This window comes from Urocitellus parryii, chromosome 3 (assembly GCF_045843805.1).
Source record: "Urocitellus parryii isolate mUroPar1 chromosome 3, mUroPar1.hap1, whole genome shotgun sequence".
NCBI classification, from domain to species: Eukaryota; Metazoa; Chordata; class Mammalia; order Rodentia; family Sciuridae; genus Urocitellus; species Urocitellus parryii.
Genome location: NC_135533.1, coordinates 212,099,834 through 212,114,892, shown reverse-complemented (window position 1 = coordinate 212,114,892; position 15,059 = coordinate 212,099,834). Strand labels below are relative to the sequence as shown.

General features: G+C 40.4%; 1 pseudogene; it reads left to right on the top strand.

Annotated features, from left to right (window-relative positions):
- Positions 1-4: 4 nt before the first annotated feature.
- Positions 5-15,059, top strand: part of LOC144253887 (tubulin alpha chain pseudogene) — a 34,678-nt pseudogene continuing 19,623 nt past the window's right edge.

The following is a 15,059-nucleotide window of genomic DNA, read 5'->3' as shown; positions in this document are numbered from 1 at the left end:
CGCAATGAGCTACCTCGCGCCTGCGCAGAATCGCTCTTCTGCCTCCCGCTACCCCCCTCCCCATTCTGAGAAACGATCTGCGTAAGGGGCGGGGCTTTGGTTGCTGGGCGTGGCGCGGAGTACCTGGCTCAGTCCATCAGCGCATGGAACGTGCTAATTTTCCCTGGGGTTGTAGGTAAGAAGAGAACCAGAACCGTGGACGAGGCTGGGGAGGGACCAGGCTAGCCGGCCGAGTGGTCTCAGGTGAGACCAGATCAAGGGGCGTGGCTTTTAATATTCCAGAGGTTGGGTCTAAGACGTTGGGTTGCCAAGGGAGACCCCTGGAAATTCCTAGAGGCGGGGCTAAGGTTAGAGCCTGTCACACAGGTTCCCTGAGGCCTGGGAGTATCATGCTCATCAAATGCATTAATACCCTTGCTAGAGCCCTGTCCACAGGCCATCATACTTAAAACTCTGAGTCTACCAACCTGTGCGATAAACTCTTTTCCATTGATTCAGTCCTTTAGGTCTTTCCTTTTCCCTTTCATTGTTTTATTGACTATTGCTCTGCTAGAGGAAAGCTATTGAAAGTATTTAATTAGGTCCTTCAGTCTGGAAATTTTGCTAAACTTTAATATCTGTAAGTTCATTATTTTGGACTTAAATATAAATAATATTTCCTGTGCATTTTTGTTATTATAATATTCATAAGTCGTTTATTTTTCTTCTTGTTTGTGCAGGGTCTCCTAACTATAAGTCAGATAAGAAATAAGGTATTCTTGTTTTGGTTAATAATAATCACCAAGGTTCCCATGTTAGCTGTAGTTTGTGGCTTTTATCAAGTCCTGTTTTGAATCTGCTTTGTGAAAACATTGTATCAGTAGTTTTGATAAATATTATACAATGTATATGAAACTATTAAGTTCATAATAGTTTACTGCAACTTGATTTATGATGTCATGTCTGTAAGAAACAGACTCTCCTGTCCAAACCTAAAGAATAGATTAAGAAACAAAAGGTATAGCCAAAAAAATCAAGGAATGTGATTTTCCTTTCCCCTGAGGCCAGGTAGGGCTGAAGGCAGATTGCTTTTTAACAAAGAAAGCATGTGGAGAATCAGTACAGTGAACTCATTTTATAGAATTATTCTCTTAACCTAGTGTTCCCACCATCTTCATCTATTTGTCCCCTTACACCTTACATCTAAATCTGTCTGTCCCCTTGATATAGGACAGATGTGGCTGGACACCAGAAATCAGGTTTATTTTAGCTGCAGCAGTCCAGAGGAGGCTAACCCTAAAAAGCTTTGGACCCTGAATCTGAAAATTCTTTTAGACTTATACTCAGTGGGGTGGTTACATGTCACTGGGTGGGTACATAATAGTTACTCTTTGTCCCACATTTTTAGGCTAGACAGAGGTTTCACAAATTTTGTCTGCAAACTGGCATTTATAAGAAAGAGGAAGCTACAAACCACAGAAATTTTTGCTGATATCCTATTGACACCCTTTGTAAAATTCTTTCTGACAAGAAAAGAAACTTAATGGTGGCAAGGTCTTTTGGATGGGGGTAACTGGTCTGCTTCACCCTTACAAAGCAGTAAAGAATTTTTTTTTCAATGCTAGGGATTGGACCAATGTGTTGCACATGCTAGGCAAGTGTTCTACCACTAACCTATACCCCTACCCCAGAACAAATTTTATTTAGGACAATTGCAGTAGGGGAGTAGAGACCTCAGTATAGAACTGGACTCAATTCTGAATACAGCACAGATAAGTGGAAATTTATAAGCCAAAGAACATGGTGGTGGTTCTAGGTAGACATGAGCAGTGGGAACAGGGTCTTCAAAGGGTTAATTCTATATATAAGTGAAGAATATGGAAAACAACATGTCCTTAGAAAAGGGAAATGACAACCCCCAGGGCTGAGGGAGGACAATGGGTCCTGGTAGAGAAAAGGCAAACAAAGTACCTTGTGCTGTCTCTGGTCTTTCCTCCTTTCCCAGTATCCTGGAGGGGAAGGCAAACAAATGGGCTCTGGGCTCTGGATTATTATCCCAGTAACAACGAGTTTCAAGCTTTTACCACTGTTTTCCTGACTTAGATTTTTAACCTGCACAGCTAGTTTCCTGACTGTCCAGTTTAGCTAGCAAAGTGTGATGTTTGACCTGAGGAGGAGGAAATATTTCTAATGGACCTTCCTCCATCCAATGTCTACTTCAGGATTCACTAGTGTATGGTGCATCTCTGCTGGGTTATAACTAAAGAACACAGATCGAACGCCCCTCTCCTGCTTGGTGCCCATTGAGTGCCTGCTCAGTCCCTAAGATTGCTATCAATTCAGTCTCAAATAGGAGCTTCCTGATGCAGAACCATGGAAGGAAGAAACATGATCATGGAGGCCAGTGGATCTAATAGATTAAGCTGAAGGGCTACAGGCTGATAATTGACATTCATATGACCTTGGAGGTTCAATGCAAAAAGCCCATAATTAGACAAATTGATCCGTGTTATCTAAATCCCGAAGGATTTCAGTATTTCAATATTAAGTATTGTGATGCCTCCAGCTCTACTCTGCTTTGGTTATTCTGCATCTGAGTTACATTGGCTATTCTGAGTCTCTTGTTCTTCCACACACATTTTAGAACTGTTATTTCCATTCTTCTCAGAACTATATTTTGATGAGTATTGCATTGACTCCTGTAGATTGCTTGGTAACGTGGCCATTTTAACAATATTAATTTTTCCTAACTCTGAACATGGGAGGGCTTTCCATTTTCTGTTGTCTTCTCTCTTACTTTTTCCAGCCTTCCATACTTTTCTTGGAGGAGGTCTTTCATCTCTTTGGTTAAATTAAGTCTGAAGATCTTTTGAGGCTAGTGTGAATGGAACTGTTTTCCTGATTTCTTTCTCAACATATTCATTATTGACATGTAAGAAAGCACCTGGTTTTTGTGTGCTGATGTTGTATACTACAGAATTGCTCAATATGTTTATAAGCTCAAGAAACCTTTCCTCAGCTGCTTTCTCAAGGCAGTCCCCACCCCAACCCTGCCACCCCTGCCCAGTCTCACTACAGGGAGCTTTCCAAAGTTCTCCTCCAGGGAGATCTCCAGCTATGTGCATGTCCAAAAGCTTTGAGAGATGGAGATGAGCCAGAAAACACATGGAGGTCTGTCTCCCATGGTGTTCTGTCCAACACTGGGCTACTCTGACCCCCGCTCTCCCAGGCTGCCCACCAAGGGCTTACTAGGGCTAGGTCAGTCCCACAGGGGAGACAGTTTAGGGCAAGTCTTTGTCAGACTCCATCTGCTTATGCAAGATAGGGTTTGGACTGCTGTCCCTTGTATGGGCATTGCAGACTCTCTCTCTTTGCTATCCAGTCATGTCCTGCCACCAGGACTTCTAGCTCCTCTTTCCATCTTCCCTGGAGAAGCCTGAGCCAAGCGTGACTCGGGAAGCTATTTAGCACTACCCCTGGGTTCAGCCCACCACTTTCTTCTCTACTATAGCAAACACCATCTCCACCATCTGAGCCTAAAGAATCAGCCTGAGGGGGCTGGGAGAAAAAAAATTGACACAGTGAGCAAGAAACAGCTTTTAACCAGAAGCCCCTGCTCTGAGAGCCCATCTTTCTTCATCTTTCCCATTGATGGCTTTCGCCTTGACCCTTCTCCCATGGGGGCAGATTTCTACAAGCATAATTCATGGATCTTTCCCTCTGTTTTACATTGCTAATAATGGGTGTTAATCTTGAATCTTTCAGCATCTCTTTCATTGAATTAGAATGGCTTTCTCATAGTTTATTTTAGAAAGATATTCAATATACTAAAGCAAACCAAAAAAAGAAAAAGAAAAAGAAACCATTGGTGCAGTTTTTAGAATCTTCAAGAATAGGATTATATCTTCAGCAATAGACAATTAGACTTCTTCCACATGATTTATAATGCTTTAATCTTCCTTCCCAAATTCAGGAACAAGGCAAAAATGTACACTGCCATCACCTCTGTTCAATACCATCCTTGAAACATTTGTTAGAGAAATTAAGCAAGAAAAATAAACTGTGGTAAATTTAAATCTCAAAACCATTACAATTTTTACCATTTTCAAGTACACAGCACAACAGCCTTAATTACATTGACATTTTCGTCAAACTATCATCACCATCCATCTCCAGAAATTTTTCACCATCTCAAAGTGATATTTTATTCCCATTTTGAAAACTCCCCAGACCTCCTTTACCAATCCTGGTTACAAACATTCTTATATGAAATGTGATGAGAAATTAAAGTCATTAATCTTTTGAAGGAGATGAGATTGAAAGGACTAGATGTCTGACTTCACTACATTTTCCAAAATACCCTGCTGCTGGACACCAAACGTCCTGGGTTTAGACAGTTCTGCTATGCAGCCTCCTCAGAGCACTTTTAATGTTCCTGTTCCTCAGGCTGTAGATGAAAGGATTCAACATGGGGGTGACCTCAATGTACATCACTGAAGCCACCACAACTTTTCTGGGAGAATGTGACACAGCTGGTCCAAGGTACGCTCCAAAGCCTGTCCCATAAAACAAGCAAACAACTGCCAGGTGAGAGCCACAGGTGCAGAAGCCTTTGTTCCTCCCCCGTGAGGATGGGATCCTCAGAATGGAGGAAATTATTTTATAGTATGAGAAAAGGACCCCTGATATGGGGAAAAGGCCATATATGGCACCAAGAAAATACTTAAGGATGTTATTAGAGAAGGTGTCAGGACAGGCAAGGTTAAGAAGTTGAGAAGGGTCACAGAAGAAATTAGAAATTTCTACACCTTTGAAGTTAGTAAATTGTAATATGATCAAATTGTGCAGTTGGGAGTCAAAAAGCCTAACCAAAAAAGACACAAGAACTAAGAAGCAACAGAGTTGAGTGTTCATGATGACTAAGTAATGCAGAGGGTGACAGATGGCCACATATCGGTCATAGGCCATCACAGACAGAAGCAGAGCATCCATAGATCCAAAAATGAGAATAAGAGACATCTGTGTCAGGCAGCCCACATAGGAGATGGCTCTGCTGTGAGTCTGGATGTTCACGAGCACCTTCAGGATCGTGGTGGAGATGAAGCCCATGTCAGCCAAAGACAGGTTGGAGAGGAAGAAGTACATGGGGGTGTGGAGGTAGGGGGTCAGAGCTGACAGCCTGGATGATGAGCAGGTTCCCCAGCACTGTGACCACATACATGCACAGGAACAGTCCAAAGAGGATGGGCTGCTGGTCTGCATCCTCTGAGAGGCTAATGAGTTGGAATTCAGAGATATTTGTTCTATGTTGTGCTTCTGTGTTGTTTGGACACCTTTCAAAAAAAGAAAAGAAGTTGAGAAAAAGGTGACACATTAATAAGTACCTAACACATTTGAATTCATGTATTTGCAAGTGAAATATTGTGGTGAGCCGTTTCTGTGAACTGTGGCCGCCATTACAAGATGGCGCTGGTTTCCCCTGTAGTCTGTGACAAACAACTCCTTATCAGAATGAATTGGCACGCTGTGACTTGGCACCCTATGAGAAAAGTCCACGTGGCAGTTGTGCATTGGGGCTTTATCTGCTTTATTAAGGCTGGGGCACACGGGAGTAGTAGTAGTGGCAGTAGTAGTAGCAGTAGTAGTAGTGGCAGTAGGAGTAGCAGTAGAAGTAGTAGTAGGAGTAGCAGTAGAAGCTAAAAGACATGTCAATACAAAGGCCTGAATAAACAGCTGAAAGAAGAAAAAGTATCAAGGACCTGAATAAACTGCTGAAAGAAGATTCCTGAGTTGCGTCCTCCTTGCGGGCAAGGGGTCGCGACAAGTGGCGCCGAAACCCGGGAACCAGAACTTTCAGTCAGTCAGGGGTGGTGCACCGGTTAGTCCCAGGTAAGTGGGATCTGCGATCAAAGCAGGGATAGTCCCAGTAAGTGGGATCCACGTCCAAAGCGGGGTCAGCTCCTCTACAAAGAAAGAGAGAGCCTCATATTTATTGCAGCTGCACTGTGTACTTTCACTTTTGTTTTCTGTGTTTCTTTTGTTGTGTCATTTCGCTTTTGTTTTTTGTGTTTCTTTTGTTGTTGTGTCCTCTGTAGATAAAGAGAGAGCGGGGAAAAAATAAATAAATAAATAAGACGCTCCTCTGTAGATAAAGAGAGAGCGGGGTTTTGTATTTTCACTTTCTTTATACTGCTTGGAACAGTATGGGTGCTACTCCCTCAAGTCCAATTTTGCTGTCCTTGGACGGGTTACTGCGTTCTAAGGGACTTAAAGTGAAGCAGTGCACATTACAGAGGTTTTTAGAAGAGACTGACTCTGTAGCTCCTTGGTTTGCTTTTTCAGGGAGTCTCACGATTCCCAGTTGGGACAAATTAGGGAAAGATCTGGATTTCGCTTACAAACAAGGAACTTTAAGGGGCGGTACCATTCCGCTTTGGAAATTAGTGAGGGGGTGTATAATGGATGGTAAATGCCAGAAAGCTGTGAGCGAGGGTCAGGCCGTTCTTGAGCAATTGCATGAAGAAAAATCGGAGGGGTCACATAGCGAGGTAGCAGAAAGTCTTAGGAGTAAGAGTGGTGAACAGATAAGGGAGTCTGAAGTTAAACAGAGGAGAAGGCTCTATCCGGACTTGACTGAGTTAAAAACTCCCAAGGACACAAGTAGCTCGGACAGTTCTGAGGAATTAGATCCACCCTAGCCGCTCTCAACCCCGCCTTCTCATCTTCCCCCTCCCTATCAGGCCCACAGAAAAATCTTAATTGACCTTCTCCAGAATATTCACCATGGCTTATTTTAGGACTTTCAGCAAAAGAATCTCTACAAAAAGGTTTAATGTAGATAAACTTCCTATTTTCATGTTGCCCTGTTTTATTTGGCTACTGTCTGAAAAAATCAGCATTCCAGGCACTGGACACTCCCTTACTAGTTTTTCACAAAAATATGTAACAAGGCCTCTGGCCTTGAGCTGGGCTTCACAGTGCTGACTACATTTCTAAGATAAGGGAGTTACTAACTGGGCTCCATGGTAACAGCTGGCAGGAGGAAGAATTGGAAAGGGAGATAGAGGAACTGGAGGGTCGATTGAAAAAGTCAAGATTTAAAGCACCTACAGCCCCGATCCCTGTCACGCTCCCTCCTTATAACCCCGATTGGGACAAAGACAACCCCAGAAGGCTGGGGGGTGTTCAGTGGCAGCCTAAGACGGCCCAAACTTCCCAGTAATTGAAAACTTGGATGCCGATGGACAGCCGGCCAGAGTACATGTTCCTTTAGCCTTTAAGGATATTAAACAACTAAAGGAGGCAGTTACTAATTACGGATCCCATGCCCCCTTTACATTGACTCTCTTCGAGTCTTTCTCTGCCAATCAGCTGACACCTAGTGACTGGCAACAGCTTTGCATGGCTGTGTTGTCCAGAGGGGATTTTTTGTTGTGGAAAAGTGAAAATCAAGAGAGGTGTCGCGAGCTAGCCCGAGTCAATCAGGACGCTGGCTTCCCACGGCATAACCTTGAAATGTTAACAGGCTTGGGACAATATGCTATCATAAATCAACAAATTAATTATAATCCTGGGGTCTATGCTCAGATAGCTACAGCAGCCATTTAGGCTTGGAAGGCTCTACCTATTTCAAATGCTAAAACAAAAATTTCAAAAATTGCTCAAGGACCCTCTGAGCCTTATTCTGACTTCCTTGCCTGATTGATACAGGTAGCAGAAAAAATATTCCCTAACTTGGAACAAGCCATGCCTGTCATTAAGCAATTGGCTCTTAAATATGTAAACTCCTATTGCCAAAATGGCATTAAATCTACCAGAACAAAGAGTGTTGATGACATGATTCGAGCTTGTACGGATATTGATGGAGCTCATATTACTGGACAGGTTCTGGCCGCTGCCCTCAAAACAGGAACAGGGGCCCACCCCAAGGTCTACTGGACAATCCAGGGACGGAATGGTACCCCAGGGAGTGGGCGACTTCGTCACCTCCCACGGACCAACCCCTTTCTATCTGTAGACTCCCTAGGGGAATGCCAGGAAGTACAGAATGTACAACTGCAATCGCAGGTCGCAGAGACAGAACAAGCTGCTACCGCAGTAAGATCTTGGCCAGGCGGGGGAAAATGCAGACAAAATCAAACAAAATACAATCGGCTAAAAAGAAAACTTGGAGAACTTTTGCCCTGAAAATGGGCACCAGACTCCATGTTGTTTGCATCACCATGGTAACCATGGGGTGCCTGGCCGACATAGCTGCTTCCTGGTCCCACCTCCCACACTTTTGCGGGCTTCTGATTGGTTCTTCCACAGTCACTCAGACAGGACTTCTGGTCCCGCTTTCCAGCCACTAACCTGTACTGCTGTGTTTCAGGTTTCTACCGGAGCTGCTCAGAGCCTGTATTTTTTTTACAAAAAAATGCCTACCTGTAAATGCTAATGAAAGATATCTTTTTCAGACAAAATTTAATTCCACAGGTTTCTATGTTACAGTCCTAAATTTAAGCTAGTTCTAAGTTAAATAACCTGACTTTTTCTCTATAGTTGTGTTACTAAATAATGTTCTATTGATGGGAGATACCAAATATGCTTCTTTATATTTTACTTTTAATTTTGAAGGTTATGAGGATGCATTTGCTCGCCACAGGAACAAGCCGGCAAAGTTCCTGTGATGACCAAAAAATCCTTATTTTCATTGCTAACTATAAAAATAAAAATGTATACTCAAGGATCTTATTTCAGTTACATCAAGTGACGTCACATAGAAGAGTGCACTCCTAGTTAAAAATAAATTTAAATGGATCCAAATATTTTAAGACCACGTGGTTACATAAAGTTAATACAATTATAAGTTATGTTCTTATTCTTTATATATATATTTTAGATATTTAGATAACCTATATTTGTTAATCTATAAATTAATTAGCACATGCCTAATTGATTAGTTAATATATATTTGCCTAATTGTTTTTCTTCAACAGAAAACCTATAATTTAAGTTTTATATTTACATTTATCAGGTACTCTGTTTTTTCAGTTACAGATATTTGAGATAAATGCGTTAACTATAAATTTGCTTTTAAGTAAAAATACAATCAAGTAATTTCTACTTCTCAAGGTTATTGTTCAAACTCATATAATGATAAATTATTATAATTATTTCTCCAAAATATCTAAAGGTTTTAACTTTATTTTCATTGATATTTCTTCTCAAAATATAATAATTTGTTTATAGATTCTAAGGTTTTCAAAAATTGTTCCAAAATAAAAAAAAAAAAAAAAAAAGAAAACAAAAAAAACACACATGCCTCCTCCTGGATGAAGAACGTTGGTGTCCTGTGATTTTTTTATTATTTTTTAACCTCGACGTCTCTCGCCGGACTCGGTTTCCGTTAGCCGGACTTGGCATCTGGAGGTCCTTACCGAGATTCGGAAAGCAGAGGTAAGCGGAGGAGGCTCACCTTCTAAGGGAGAAGGGGGAAGATTGTATCAAAGATAATTTAAAGAGACAGGGTACGTACCATGGGTAACTCAACAGTGAAACTTCGTCTGGCCAACGAAGTTAAAGAACTGTTAAACAAACAAGGAACAGGAATAAAAACCAAGACAGCAACTGAATTCGTTGAAGCTATAGCCCAGGCTTGTCCTTGGTTTCTGACTGGAGGCTTTCTTAATAACAGTGATTGGGATTTGGTAAAGCAGGATCTCCAAAAGTTGTTGAGGGACCAAAGTCCAGATAGAGTCCCGATTGCTACTTTCTCTCTATGGAGATTGGTAAAGGATGCTCTTTTAACTGATAAAGTGAAGATTAAGGAGCAGCTTGCTGAATGCAAACAGGCTCTTAATCAGGTCCAAACTGCTGTCACTATTAATCAGGTTATTCAACAAACTTCCACCATACTCGATTCTCAAAATAAAGTTAACCAACATCTTTTGTCAGGGATTTTAGCTGCCAACCAAAGAATAGATTTACTCCAAGCTCAGGTAGAAGAATTGGCTGACTTGGTGCTTTTGGGTTGTGTTGACCAACATGCACATTTATGCATAACCTCTGTCAGATTTAATAATTCCAGGAATGCTTCCCGCATCATCGGAGAGTACTTGGCCGGAAATTGGTCCATGGTGGCAGAAAATTTGATCCAGTCTCAACTGACTCAGATAGCTGTTTTGAACGACACCCGTGTCATACCGGTGACTTTGGGACAATTCACCCTTTGGATTTCTTCTGCCTTTTCCTTTTTTAAGGAATGAGTGGGAATAGGCATTTTTGGTGCAATGTGTTGCTTTGGTATGTTTCTCTACTTGTGGTTTCTCTGTCGCCTCAAGGCCCGCAGTGCTCACGATAGGGCTATGATCATACAAGCTCTTGCTGCTTTAGAAAATGGCAACTCGCCACAAGTCTGGATTGTGCATCTTAAACAGTAAACCTTTGACATGGTCGTTGCACCCCAAGTTACATTGCACTGGGATCGACATGTCCTTCTTTTGTCACTCTTCTAGTGTTGGAACTTCTACCATATCTTTCCTTTGTGCATACCTCTCCTCCCTGCCTTTCTGCACTAGGATCTTTGCTAGCTAATCTTACAGTCCAACTACACCTGCCATTTGATGGTGATGGTCATGGGTCCTGTTTATGGAGGCGGTTACCATAACAATGTCCTGTTGGCCACAACACGCTGAGCTGATCTTGTAGTACCCAGTGACGGGCAACTTCCACGCTTGCACTGCAACCTAAGACAGGGGAGTGGGGCCTCCCCAGAGACGGGTAAGCAGTGCAGGGGCGGTGGACGACCTAAGACAGGGGCTACTTGATTCCCTTTGACATGCAATAAACAAAAGAGGGGAACTTGCTGATAGCAGGCCTTCCCTGGCCCCCGGGGCCCAGCCCCCAATTCCTTGTTCTGCATGTCAAAGTGGCCAGTTCACAAGGCCATGACATATGTGCTCCACGGGAACGTCTTGACCTTTATCTAACAATGGCAGATGTCACAACCAAATTTCTCCCCCTCTCTATTGTCCGTGCCTTTCTCTTAGGGTGTTGCCAACTTAATTTTGTCTGCACTACAAAGACAGCCTCAGCTGTCCCCCTTTGTCTACCATCGTCACGATACAGGATGCGAGGCAAGGCACTGCACTTGAGTGATCCACTTGAGTGGACCTCAAGGGGAGCATGTCCTATTGCATGCGGGTTTGACGTCCATGCCCCGCCCCACGAAAAAAGGCGTCGGCTGATATGGCCTCAGGTTTGGGGAAGGGCCCTCCTTAAGGCTGGGCCATACTATGCAGCCACTTCTGCACAGTGGGATAGGACCTCTACTCTTGCCTGTATTGTCGTAATAAAACAAAAAAGGGGGAACTGTGGTGAGCCGTTTCTGTGAACTGTGGCCGCCATTACAAGATGGCGCTGGTTTCCCCTGTAGTCTGTGACAAACAACTCCTTATCAGAATGAATTGGCACGCTGTGACTTGGCACCCTATGAGAAAAGTCCACGTGGCAGTTGTGCATTGGGGCTTTATCTGCTTTATTAAGGCTGGGGCACACGGGAGTAGTAGTAGTGGCAGTAGTAGTAGCAGTAGTAGTAGTGGCAGTAGGAGTAGCAGTAGAAGTAGTAGTAGGAGTAGCAGTAGAAGCTAAAAGACATGTCAATACAAAGGCCTGAATAAACAGCTGAAAGAAGAAAAAGTATCAAGGACCTGAATAAACTGCTGAAAGAAGATTCCTGAGTTGCGTCCTCCTTGCGGGCAAGGGGTCGCGACAAAATATTCTCACTTGAAGTCCACACAACTTCAACAATAACTCTCATTAGTGAAAAATCCAACTCCCTGAAACACTCTCCTTGTTGCTTTTTTCTATATTCACTTACAGACTTTGACAGGAACTTTAAGCAGAATGTTAGATGTATAGGAGCAGTAGACAGAACAGTACATGAGCACAATAAAATGCAGTCTACTCTTTCTGGAAAAAAATACAGAATAAGTAATAGCCTTCCTCATTATGAAACCATCACTTTAATACAAGAAAGTTAAGATGCAATCTAACATGCCTTATTTTCTTGTGAACCTTGAGACAAATTCTTTTGTCCTATAATATTTGAATCAGTGTGTGAGGACTCCCTGAATTAAGGTAATTAGCAGAAGACATTTTTACAAGCCTGTCATTATCTAGAGTTTTCATCTGTCTTTGGTTTTCTGATTTTCTTCCTTTGTGGATTTAAGTTTTTCCTTTAAAATTATGTAAAATACAACAGGTAAATGCAAAAGAAAATGTGGCATATATACACTATAGAGTTTCACTCATCCATTAAGAAGAATGAAATTGTGGCATTTGCTGGTCAATGGGTGGAACCAGAGAACATCATGCCAAGTGAAATAAATTAGATTCAGAAAGTCAGGAGTCAAATATTTTCTCTCATATTTAGAAGCTACAACAAAATAAAAATTAAAAAAAGAGGCAGGGCTGGAATCCCAGGAAAATAGAAGAGATATCAATGGAATTAAGTGTTTGAGGGGAAGAGAGGAGGCATGGGAAATGGGAGGAATGTTGAAGTTAAATTGACCAAACTATCCTAGTACATTTATGAATATGCCACAGTAAATTTCACCATTGTCTACATTTTGTAACACACTAATTTTTAAAATTATAATAAATAGAAAAAAAGACCAGTGTGAAGGGAATAGGAGGAGGGAGGAGAGGAAAAAAAGGGAAAGTACTGGAGACTGACTTGGAGCACATTTTATTTCATGCTTGTATAATTATGTCAAAATTAACCCCAATATTATGTATAACTATAATATAGTAATAAAAATTTTAGAAATCAAAAAGCTATTTAATTATTATTTCTCATCTTTTTGCTATTGTTTTAAAGTCCAGTATTGCACAAAAAAGTTACCTTATTTAACTCTTCTTAACGCTTTTAATATGATTCATTATTTAACATTTAGAGGTAGATTTCGGTTGTCACTTTCCACTTTATTCCTCTCATTTCTTTTTTCAATTTTTTTTACAACATTAGCATATGTTGTTTCCATAACAATAAATCATGGCCAGAAGTGAAAAAAATCATGTAAAATGAATCAAGTACCCTTGGCTTCATTGAATTTCAAATATTGATAACTATCATTAAATGTACATAATCAATATTATCTCTGACAAAATATGTGGAATTAATGTACTCAGTACCTCTCAAAGACATAAAAATAATAAATGATAGAAAATTTCTTTAAATACTTTAATTTTATGCTGGTTTATTTGCATATATACATACAATACTAATCTGTACACTACCAATAAAGTATCTGGTATAAGGCAGGCATTTGTTTCTTTTTTTTTTCTTTGTTCTATATTCCATTGTGGCATGCTAATTCTGCTACTATTTTTCCAATATTAACCCATAAAATTTACAGTTAACTATTTTAGCACCCATGAAAACCCAAAGCTCAGTTTTTGTCCCAACCTTCTTATTTATACTTCATATATTTTCTGGTCAATCTTTCCTGATACATGTATTGCATATTCTCTTACTTCAGCCACATGAAGGAAACTCAGGTTCATTAATACAGCTTTGTGATTGAACTGGAAAGCAATGCAAAAGAGAATACAACAGGAAATAATGTAAACATCACTGGGAAATTGCCTCATCCTATAAAATGGCACTGAAACTTACCTACTTCATATGACTGTTACAAAAGCTTCTTTAAAATTCTTTAAATTGTACAAGTAGTTCTGTCTCACTTATTAATATAAAATCATTTATTGTCCAAGTACCCTGATCTCAGATCAAAAGCAATTGTGTCAGCATATCTGTATTTAAAGTTCTTGGTGGTACATTCTTCTACCAGCTTGGAGATTCAGTGCCTTAAAATATTTCTTGGCACTTAAAACTAGGATAATAATGCCGGGCACACCCCTGTCATTCCAGCATCTCAAGAGGCTGAGACAGCCTCAGCAGAAGTGAGGTTCTAAGCAACTCAGTGAGACCCTGTCTCTAAATAAAATATAAAATAGGCTAGGGATGTGGCTCAGTGGTTGAGAGTCCCTGAGCTCAATCCCCAGTTCTCCCACACACAAAATAAAAATAGGATCATGATATTCTCTTATTATTGCCAATAATACCAACTATCCATATTGAAATAACAGCATTTGATAATACTTGTCACCACTTGAAAGTGACAGAATAATTATTGATGAAATTTGAGTTCTTTGGGTATCATAACATAATTCCATTCTCCTGCTCAGCTGTGTTCCAAACACAGGTACTGTCATGAATAGAAAGGGTATTATTTCTTGTCGATGTTTTCATATTAGTATTAACATATCTGGAAGCTGTTTTCCTTAAAATCTGGCCTAAAAATACTTAAAGCACAGCTAAGTAGACGACAACACAATGTTTGCTGTGTCTGAAATGTACTAGTTTACAAGAATATGTGATTTTTAAGTCTGTGATGTACTTTCTTCTACTTCAAAGGCTTTATCTGATTAAACATTACCTAATGGAAGGACATCATTTAACCTGTAAGTTTATTATATAACAATCAGTTTTAAATACACGTGCCTCTCTCTAATAAGAAAACTCAATTTAAACAAGACTTTACCACAAATTACATAAAAATATGTATTTTTAATTTTATTTCCTATAAAATTAAAATATTTGGCAGTTTTAACATTGAGAAAACTATGGAAAGAAATGAATACAATCTCTATAGAGTGCAGTATCAAAGCCTGGCACTCAGAAATCTCCCAATAATGGTTCATGATTAGAGGGGCAAGGGTCAGAAGAAAGGAGGAGGGGTCTTCAGTGGAGATAGGGGGGAACAAAGTTGATCAAATTATGCTATATGCATGTATGAATATGCCACAATGAAACCCACTACTCTGTGTCATTAATATATGCCAATAAAAATATTTAAAAGGCTAATACTTGAGTCAGGTAGACATGTATTTGAATCCTAGATATTAAATTTTTTCCATTCTGCCAGAAGGGTTAATTAGTTATGAAAATTTTATCATTTAAAAAGACTCAGCAAGTATAAAATGCCCACATTTTATACCTGACTGCACACAAGAGTGCTTAATTGTTATTTTAA